This window comes from Trichosurus vulpecula, chromosome 9 (assembly GCF_011100635.1).
Source record: "Trichosurus vulpecula isolate mTriVul1 chromosome 9, mTriVul1.pri, whole genome shotgun sequence".
Lineage (NCBI taxonomy): Eukaryota > Metazoa > Chordata > Mammalia > Diprotodontia > Phalangeridae > Trichosurus > Trichosurus vulpecula.
The window spans coordinates 47,404,125-47,412,873 of record NC_050581.1 but is presented as its reverse complement, the minus strand read 5'-3'; positions in this window follow the sequence as shown (position 1 = coordinate 47,412,873).

Below are 8,749 nucleotides of genomic sequence, written 5' to 3'. Positions count from 1 at the left end.
TGACTGTGTTTGGCAGCCAGAGCTGCTCTGGCCACAGAATGCCAGATGCGTGTGACCCAGAGTGTAAAGCCAAAACCTATAAGAGGGGGGCAGGAAAGGTGAGGGTCCCCGGGGAGTAGGGGGAAAGAAATTGCTTCCCTTTGACGAGAATAAAGATTGCCAGAAACAAAGGACTTGGGGCCCTGCTGCCCTTTCCCCTAGCAGAAGCTGAGACCAATACTTCCCAAGAGACATAGGGTGTATGTCAGTATGCAAACACCACTGGGCACTTACTTTGAAAAGAACACTTACTTAGGCATGGCAGAATTTGCAGGCTGATGATATGAGGTGCTTATATGAGATACACACCTTGCTACCTTAGAACATCTGTTACTCTGAGGCTAGGCACCTATCCTGGGCCTCTTTTGCATAGAGGCTGGTCCATAGCTTGCTCAGACCTTACGAAATAGTAATGACGCACAAGGGGAGATTGATGAGGCCCTATGGGGCTAGATGGTGTGTGTGGGAAGGTTGTAATTTCCACCTCCCCTTCCTATCTCTCTCAAGGCCCTGTGGCCTACTAGTTATTCTTCCAAGATTTCTTTCATAATAGGTACAGTTCTAGAATGGCAATCAGGGAAACCTGGGTTCAATTGCTGACTCTGACACTTACTAGCTGTGTGGCCCTGGATAACTCAGTTAAACTCCTGGAGCCTCAGTTTTCTCATCTGTAAAATGTGGATAATAATATGTGAAGTACCTATCTCATGAGGTTGTGAGGATCCAGGGTATGTTGAACTAAGGTGACCTCCCCTATTCTTTAGCTTTTGGGAATAGTACTACATTGTCCCATATCAAAGAGAACATCAGGAAACCTGAATTAGGGTACTAGCTCTGCCTCTAACTAGTTATGTGATTTGAGCAAGTCCTGTCTATCCTCTTGGCCTCAGTTTCCCCATCTTGTAAAACAAGAGGATTACACTGAATGATTTTAAGGTCCTGTCCAGCTTAAAAATCTTCTAATTCTATGACTGTGCCAGGCTTGCCTGAATCTGCCCAGGGAGCACTGTAACCCTGGTGTCCATACCACTAATAAAGGCTCTGCAAAGGCTTAAGTCCAGCGTAGGCCTAAGCCCTGGGGGAGGTTTTTTGCTTCAGAAGCCTTTTTAAAGAGAACTGGCTTTGTGGGAAGAACCTGTTTCAGTTCCTTCCTGGAACTCCAGAGGGGAGAAGAGGGGGGAAGCCAGGTCGAAAAGGAAACTAGGAAACTTTGAAGTTGTCTATGGGATTTGTTCAAGTCTGGAGAGTTCTACTCTTTTTGCCACCCCGAAACCCAGATGCATAGCTCTCCCTGCTCATGCTTTCAAAAGCAGTTTCTTTATTTTTTTTTAAGTTGCCTTAATGCTCTTTTTTTCTTTCTAACATTACTACTGTCACTTTGCTATAACTTCACCTTTCCCACAGAACCTTCCCTCATAACCAAATACAATTAACCAAAATACACCAGTACACATTTATTTTGGAAGAGGAAATAACAAATGGAATTATATAAATTATTATATATAATATATATTATTTATATTGTATATATATAAAATATAATTTTTTGAATCATACTCTTACAGTAGAGAGGGCTTTGAAGTCAGAGGATCTGGGTTTGAAACTTGTCTCTGTCATTTGTGTGACCTTGGGCAAGTTACAATCTCTTTTTGTCTGTTTCCTCATCTGTAAGATAGAAGAGTTTGACTAAATGACTTCAAAGGCCCCTAAATCTATGATCCTTTGACACTGGTCATGTCTGAAAAAGTATGCCAGATTCTGCTACTACCTCTCACAACAGGCATACCTGCCTGCCAGTCCTCTGAAGTCACAAATCATTCTTGTATCGATCAGAGCCCTTTCTGGGTTGTTTTCCCCAAAAGCAATTTCTATTGGAAGCTATTAGGGAGTTGGAAACTCCTACTTCAGCGGCTGCTTTGAATGAGGTGGGGTTTTCATCCCTTGTGAATGGAAGATAAAGGGCTCTCTCATTTTTGAAAACCTCTCTTCACTCTGTCTCTCCCTTCTGCTTTAGTTCTGAGACTTTTAAAGCCAAAAGGCACCTGACCTCCTTCTCCACTCTGCTTGGGGACTCTTTAGGAACTGTTGAATTCCCCTAGGTTCTTTTCCATTTGAGGTTTTGCCTAGGTCAGCTTCCTATATGCTCTGAAATAACTCAGCCCAGGGGTTTCTCTCCTATTTCCACTGAAGTTAGGCTCCAAGGGTTTCATGTTCATATTGGGTAAGAGGGGATTCTAAAGTCCCAGTCTCCTGAAAGATGTCCAGCTTGTCTAAAAAGAATATGAGGAAACTGGCTTTTGTTTGACTAGAATCCAGATTAAATTGACACTCTCCAAACAAGAGAAATATTCCTCTAACCAACTACCATCTCTCCTCCTCTTTTGACCTTCACCTTCTTTTCTACCACCCCTGATGATAGTTTTACTCTGCCCATCACCATACGGATCTCCTTTCAGAAGAAAAGAAGGCCCTTATAATTCCCTCAAAAGAAGAGGCAGTTGGGATTCTAAAAAGAAGTGGGTTTCTATTCTTTCCTGGCTCCCCAATTCCCAGTGGGGATGAAGAAGCTGGTCCTAATGATTCCCTTCTACCTCTTTTTGCATATAACACTCAACTCTCCCCATCCACGGGAGAGAGGATGAGAAATCAGTCATTGGTGGAAATACGTCCAAACAGCCTAGAACTCCCTCACATGATACAGTCCTCAAGGGAGGAACAAAGGACGTGAGAGCAGTACCTGGCAGGAACCTTCGATCATTAAGGTTGAGTCATCGGGATTGATACAGAAAGCCAAAGCAGGAAAGAGCCTTTGCGATCATTCAAGCCAGTACTCTCATTTTAAAGAACAGGAAACCGTCCCCAGGGAAGGTAAGTGACTTGTCCAAGGTCATGCACTGAAGTTAGCTGCAGACCTGAGATTAGCATCTCATGAATCGAGTGCTGGGGAGGGGAACGTTGAGGTGCACTTGGGGCCTTTTGACTGTAAAGTTTCACCTGCTGTAATGCGGGTAATTAAGTTCTGACTACTCCTCACAAAATCATAAATTCTGAAAATACCGATCTCTACAACTCGCTTTATTCCTATCTCCTCCGAACCCCGCAGTGACCTCCAGTGTGGTTTCTGTCCCTCTCTTCTTCCCCACTAGGCATGTAAGGGCTGAGGAGGTGAAAGCCTAAGGGAAAATCCCTTTGTGGAAGGGGATGAGAAGGAGCTCTATTACTCACCCCAGGGGCCCGGTGACGGGGAGATTTTGGCTGGCCTTACAAAGCAGACAGTGCCTCCTGTCTTTCTTGCTGAGGCCAGGAGAGACCCTCTGTCCTCCTAGTTATTTATTATCAGGAAGATCTGCACGGATATATACGAACCAGTATGCGTGTACCATATGTGTATGTGTATGTATGTGTATGCTAACCACCTGATAATCGGCCACGCCTCCCCTTGCCCGGGGCCAGCAAAAGGTCCAATGTCGGTTTTTGTCCCTCCTTCTCAGCGTGCTCCCCCCTTTAGCACCACCCCCTTTCTCCCCCTCCTCCCCCTCTTCCCCAGAAATTCTTCCCTCTATTGTTCCACCAGCCCCAGCCCTTCCTCCCTCCAGAGCTCCCGCTCCCCCAGCCCCAGCCCCAGCCCCAGCTTCTTTCCTCTCTCCCAGCTCCGCCTCCCGCCCCCTGCTCTTACTCTCCAACTCGGGTGCTCAGACCCCCTCTCTGCCGGAGCCCATGTGACTGGCTCACCTCGTATCGCAATCCCAGCCGGGCTTCTCTCGCCGTCGGTCACAGGCACTGCGCTCCCATTGGCAGATGCCCCAGCCCCTCCCCGCCCCTCCCCCCTCTATAAGGCGGTGCTGGGCGGCTTCACCGCCGCAGAGCAGTTTTTGGTCTGCTTTGTCCCTCCTTTCTCGCCCCCCGCCCAGCCCCCCGCCCCTCCCGGGTTGGTCCACGGCTGGAACTGAGCCACCCGGGCGGAGGTAGCACTAGGGTGGCCGCGTCTAAGCAGCGCCATGGTGAGCGCATCGCATGAGAGACTGGGGGTGGCGGGGGGCTCTAGCAGCTGTCCCATGGAGCGCACGGTGGCGGGGACTAGAGGGGGAGTGGTGGCAGGGCACAGCCTTGGAGAGGGGAGGGTGGTGAAGGGCAGCGCGGGGTGTCAGGCTTGGGAAGAATCGCGCGCGCACCAAGGGGTGGACGGGGGAGGCGAGGAACCGTGCATAATGACGAGCTCGGGCTGGGTCGGGGGGAGCGAGGCACCTTCGGGCTTGGGTGCTGCGACGCGTAATACCAGGGTGGGAGCGCGCAGTTTTCCCGAAGCGGGTGCGAAGGGTGAGTGGGTGCTAAGAAGCGGTCGCGGTGGGTGGTGGGGTGGGCTTTGTTTCTGCGGCCCCGGGCCCCTCTGCAGAGAGATCGGGACAAAGGAAGCGGCTGCGACGGGGAGGAGGGAGCTGCGACGCCGCTGTCTGCAAAGCGGGCTCTAGGGGGCTGGGGGCTGCGCGGGATGGGGGTGGGGTCGTCGCCTTTGGGCTGAGTCCCACTCCATCTCTCCCCGGAGGTTGAGCCGAATAACCGGCTGCTCACAGGGCTCTTTGCCAGCCTCTCTCCTGTTTTCGGAGACTTCTCCAAAGCTCCTCCGCCCTCCTTCCCCGGAGCGCTGCGGTTCGGTTCTGCGTTCCCTACAAGTAGAGATGCCCCCTTCCTGCAGAGGCTGCGCTCCCCCTGGAAACGCGCCTTTCTTTTTGCTCACAATGTGAGTGGCTCCTCGGCGGTTTAAGCTCCACAGCGCTCTCCCCTCCTCTCTCTCGAGGCGTAATGGGACACTTTAAAAATTCCAAAAACCGCCTAGGGAGGACGGGAGAGGCAGCCCTACCACCGAAACCGGTTGCCCATTCTTTGACTAGGTGTTGGCTCTTAAGCAATTGCATTGGAGTGTGTGGCTGTTTCTATAAAATGAACCCAGGAGAGCTTAGTGGGAGGAGAGAGACTAGGAGATGCTTGCTCGCTGCTTGCAGCTTGCTGGTTGTAGGGGTAGGGAGTGGTGCCGGAGTGATCTTGCCTGTCTTCTAACGAGTGGGGCTGATTATGAGTATCATTTGCACCAGGGTCCCAGGAAACTTACTTTAGGGTCAGGCTCCTTCCTTCAAATTCCTTCTTATATACTAGGTGTCTCTAGCGTGGGAAGTCTCAGGTTACGTTTTTGGGGAGGGAACCGAGCCGACTTGAAAGAGAAAGTTTGAAGGTGTTTGCTGTGGCAAAAATAATCCACCTGGCTTCCATGCGTAAGGGATTTTTTTTTTGAAGGGAGGTGGGGCGTCTAGACTTGTGATTTCACCTCCATAAGGGCCTCTTTTCCTGGTGTGGAAACTCCTAGCAATGATGCAGGTTGGCCTCTCTGCTTGGAGCCCTGAAAGGCTTGCTCCTGATCCCACAGCTAGTATGTCACAGGAAGGACTTAGGTCTTCCAGACTCCAGCAGCAGCCTTATATACTCTTAAGTGCCTTGTTGCGTTCTAAGGATATAAAATACACACCAATAAGGCTTTTAGGAGGAATAATAAACATGAGGGTGCTATGTGTTAGATTAGTAATTCCAAAGGCTATAGAGCTTCCCCCTCCCCAAGACTGGGTATAGTCCAATTTTGCCCGTCTAATTCTTTCCTACTGTAACTCTCCTCCATTCAATTACAGATTTAAGTGTTTAAAGAGACTAAGGGAGAAAGGTAGGAGGTCAAGTGACATAGTTGAGGGTCTATGTATAAATTTCCCTATTCAGTTTTGTATTACCTACTTTGTGGACTTTGTAGGGTAAAACTTGATCCATAGCCTTTCTCTGTACCTCCTACTGCTGTCAGTCTGTGTGCATTCAAAGAATGCAAAGAATCTGGAGGTAAATTACATCTGATTTTTGGAATTGTGCTAAAATTTAACAATAATCCTTGATTATTCACTGTAAAATCTGCTGGAGCACCCCCACCACTCTCACCCTGTCCTCTGGATAAATGAGCGAACTACTTAATGCAAACCAGCCCCAAATGGCTTGCTTACTGTGGATGGACACAGTCGTGGCTGAAACTGCCCCTTGCCCCTTAAGAGCCCTGGGGGAAAGGTAGGGAAGAAAAACCTGGGCTCCTGCTACAAGCCGTGTTGCTGGGGGCTGAGCTAAGTTAAAATCACAGGGGAAGCTCCCAGGATGGAGAGTTCTAGTTGCAGAACTTAGCCTCTGTTAACATTCTGGAAACCTCCTGGGGATTAATCCTAATGAACTAGCATCGAGGGGAGGGAGAAGAAGAAGCTGCCAGAAAGGATAATGAGGAGAAAGGCCCTTTGCTGGTGCATCTGGTGTGAATTGCAAACTCACTGGCTGTGCAGCTTGTGGCTGGAGACACCAAGGCCCATCCAGAAGACTGTTCCTTGGGGCCCTTGGTTAGGAATAGTCCTGAGCATGTAAATAGAATAGATTGTGTGATTTAAAGGTATCAGGCCCTATCTCTTCTCCCAATTATTTCTTTCGTTGACCTTTTCTGGCAATTTTTCCTTTGGGATAAGCCATTCGGTCTGTCTCTTGGAGCCCCCAGATAAAATGGAGGTATGTTTCACAGTTAGGGATCCATTTCCTAGCAAAATGCATTCCAGCTCTAAAGCTTTGGAAGAGGTAGGAGAAAGGACAGAGAGTGCTTATAGCAGCCCTGGAAAGTCCTGATCATTGGGATTTTTTGCTTTGTTTTGGTTTGCAGGGTGGGGCAGGGGTTGGAGGAAGGGGCTAAGGAAGATACTAGGGTCAGTGTGAAGAGAATGATAAACTGCTTTGCTTCTCAATCTTGGCCTGGCTTGAGGAAGCCCCCTTTGCTTTCCCTCTTGGTAGCTGTGACCTGATCTATAGCTCCTCTGGGGAATTTGAACATAGAACGTTAGATATCTTAATAATAGCTCACATAGATAAAGCACTTTACAGTAGTTTTTTTAATAAAGGCCATTCTTCACAACAGTCCTATGAAGTACGTAGTATAAGTATATATTTTTCCATTGTTGCTGGTCCTTTCCCAGGGAACATAGAGATCTAACCCTGGCTACTATGATGGATGTGGTGCGACTTGCAAAACCCGGTTCTCTGTCCCCTGTTCCAGTTGGCTCAGTAAATTCCTCAGAAGGACTTCGTAGAAATTGACGGATAAAGCCATAACTCCTTTTCATAATTTTTTTAAATGGGGGAAGGGGGAGAGTAGGGTAGAAAAAAGACATTTTAAACTACAGGCCAGTGAGATTGACTTTGAATCCTGACAGAATTCTAGAATAGATTCTTATGGGGATGGTAATCAACATATAGCATGGTTGCTCAGTCATTTCTCAGTTGAGTCTGACTCTTTGTGACCCCATTTGGGGTTTTCTGGGCAAAGTACATACCAAAGTGGTTTGCCATTTCCTCCTCCAGCTCATTTTACGGAGGAGGAAAGGAAGGCAAATGGGGTTAAGTGACTTGCCCAGGGTCACACAGCTAGTAAGTGTCTGAGGCCAGATTTGAACTCAGGGAGATGAGTCTTCCTGACTCCAGGCCTGGTGCTTTTATCCACTGCCCCCCCTAGCTACCCCAACATCTAGGGTAATATAAAGTAACCAGAGAGCCTGCAGGGCTTGACCCAGAACAGGTCATGCCAAACCTTTTGACCTGGTAGATCAGGAGAATAGTGTAGATACAGTTTCTTTATATTTCATTTTCTTGGATATCTTTTGTTTTTATATTACCTTCATTTTTGAGCCATCCTTTTAGCAAAGAATAAAAAGGGGGGAGAGGAAATAATTTCTCAAAACCAATCAACACCAACAATTTGAAAATATATAAAATATTTCATACCTATAGTCCTTTGCTTCTTTTAAGAAGGGATTTATCTAAATTGTCCAATGCTTTGCTTAAAAAAAAGTCTAATGCTGCTTTTGTGGAAGAATCACTAAAGGTCTTCAATCAAAGGTTGAATTGCTGTGTATTGGGTGGGTTTATTGCAGAGGAGTCTTTTACAAGAGTCTTTTACTTGGGGATTACCATCCCCATAAGTTGAACTATATAACTTCTGGGGTCCTTTCTAAATCTGAAATTTGGTGATGCTCCATCTACACCTACATCCTAACTGGCCTTTCCTGGACTTCCATTCCTGTGGGAAGAGGGACCAGTGTATAGCTGGTCAATAAACATTAAGTGTCTGCTATGTACCTGGAGGGCAGCTAGGTGGTGAAGTGGATAGAGAGCTGGGCCTGGAGTCAGAAAGACCCAAGTTCAAATTTGGCCTCAGACACTTACTAGCTGTGTGACCCCGGGCAAGTCACTTAACTTTGTTTGCCCCAGTTCCCTCATCTGTAAAATGAGGTAGAGAAGGAAATGACAAACCACTTTTAAGTATCTTTGCCAAGAAAATCCCATACAGGGTCATGAAAAGAGTTGGAGATGCCCGAAAATGACTGAATAACAAAAATTGTTCCTGGCCCTGGGGATACAAAAAGAGGCAAAAGCCAGTCCCTGCCCTCAAGGAGCTTACAGTCTAATGTTCTAAAAACGGGAAAAGAGGGTCACTTTATCCAAAACCCCTCTTTGTTTGATAACTTGTTTCTTTTCCTTGTCCTGTGGTTCCTTCACCCAAATACTTGAAGGCAGTGCACCGTGGTGGAAAGAGGACTGATTGTGGAGTGAGGAGGTGTGCATTTCAGTGGCATCTTGGTCCGGTCACTTAAACTCC